Consider the following 2,095-nt stretch of genomic DNA (forward strand, 5'->3'; position numbering starts at 1 on the left):
TGAACGAAAGGGACCCATCTTCTCTAAGGATCAGGGACCACCATAATCTCATCACCTGGGTTTGCAATACCTGAGACTGTACAGAGCCAACTACCCTGAGGCATTACCTTCATCTTCTGAGGATTCTTTAGTCTGAGAATCCGGGTCTTGACTTCTACATTCCAGGGATTTCTATGAGGTAGAAGCACTTCATCCCTACAAGCAACAGGAGTCTGCACCTCCAGGAGGATGCCCTTGGGCACAGATACCTGCAGGCAAGAGGGATGGGTTGGGGAATAAAGATGGGTGACAGTTATTATCCCCTGAAGGGTGAATGGGTGGCTTCTGAGAGCTTCCAAGGCTTCAAAAAGTCATTCAGGCATCTCTTTGGTCAACGTGTTCTCTGTAAAGCAGGTCTTGATGTTCTCAGCTGCATAAAAATAGTATGCGAAGGAGAAATGAGGGCGTGTGGTCAAAAATTGAACTGCTCTGTGCCAACATCTTAATATAAATAAGAGCAGGTTCAAATAAAACATCAGGGAAAATCTGTAAAGGGAAAGTAAATAAAACATTACTCTGAGGAATGTATGGAACTGAGGAGGGGCATTCCCTCTACAGATGTGAAGATGGTAGAATGCATGCATGTATGTGTGTGTGTGAGGGGGAGGGAGGGAGGGAAGGAGAGAGGGGTGAAGTGATATATTACGTGGCACTGTCTAAATAGACAGTGTTCAGCTCCTAACCAGAAGGTCAGCAGTTAAGCCCACCAGCCTCTTGGGGTGAGAAAGATGTAGCAGTTGGCTCCCATGAAGAGTTCAGCTAAGGAAACCGTATGGTGCAGTCCGACGCCTCCCACAGGGTCGCTATGAGTCAGAATCAACTCAAAGGCACACACCAGCAACAACATCACAAAGTCTACAGGTGCCTGTTCCAATATTCATTATCCCGTTTTCCTCAGAGATAGAAAATCTATCTGGACACATTGCCACCCAGGAAAATTATTATAATTATTATTCCCTGCTTCCATTACAGGTAGCTTTGTCTTATATCTAAATTACTCTATGAAACTTCTACACTTGATCTTAGCCAAAAGGCCGAGAAGTGATTACTCTATGAAACTTTTAAAAAAATAAAAACACTCATTAAAAGGGAGAAGGGGGTGTTCTTCAAGGGGATATGAGACTACATTTCTAGCTGCCATCTTAGACCAGCAGAATGAGTGCAAGATGCCACATCCTAAAGTTAGCAGAGAAGAAAGCTGAAAGTACCTCTATACTCGAGTATAAGCCGACCTAAATATCAGCTGAGGCACCTAATTTTACCACAAACACTGCACTAAAAATGTGCTTAAAAACTCGGCTTATACATGAGTATATATGGTAGCTTGGGTTCCTGGTGCCACTCTCTGGGTTTATTTCATATAAGAAAGTCATAATTATGAAAGGTTTTTGACTGCTAATGGTTGGGGTTATAGATCCCATGCAACTGAACCTAATTCTAAGTGAGAAATATGATTGGGTAGATTCAATAAATAGAATCACTTTAAGAGGTTGTTTTTAACAAGAACTAGCCAAAATATCAGAAGCCTTGGTGGTAGAGTAGGTAATGCATTGGGCTGCTACTCACAAGGTCAGCAGTTTGAAACCACCAGCCACTCCAAGGGAGAAAGATGGGGCTTTCTATTTCTGTAAACAGTCACAGTCTCAGAGACTCATAGGGAAGTTCTACTCTGTGCTATGGGATCATCGTGAGTCAGAATTGACTCAAAGGCAGTGAGTTTGAATTTTGAGCCAAAATACCTCAAAATTTACTGATCCCTGAGCTAGTCCCTATAAGTCCAATCAAGAAGAGTTGGTTATCAGAGGACAAGGCCTCATGCCAGTTCAGTCATGACTGATGCAGCAAAATTGTGACAGCCTTGAATTTGTACAATCTGGGTATACTGGCACAGGAAAAATTACAGGTTCCAGCTATGTAATGAGTGACTCCGAAGAATTTTGTGGGCCCTTTCAGAAGGCTAATGTGGGAGAGTGGACTATGGCCGGGATTGTGTGGAGCATCACACATTTCATGGTATAAAGTCACCCACCATCTTTAAGCCAGGCCCCCTTGTTTC

General features: G+C 43.1%; 1 pseudogene; it reads right to left on the reverse strand.

The window, feature by feature from the left end:
• Nucleotides 1-937: 937 nt before the first annotated feature.
• On the reverse strand, nucleotides 938-1,085 carry LOC142429956 (U2 spliceosomal RNA; annotated as a pseudogene).
• Between the last annotated feature and the right edge of the window lie 1,010 nt (nucleotides 1,086-2,095).

This window comes from Tenrec ecaudatus, chromosome 16 (genome assembly GCF_050624435.1).
Source record: "Tenrec ecaudatus isolate mTenEca1 chromosome 16, mTenEca1.hap1, whole genome shotgun sequence".
Taxonomy (NCBI): Eukaryota; Metazoa; Chordata; class Mammalia; order Afrosoricida; family Tenrecidae; genus Tenrec; species Tenrec ecaudatus.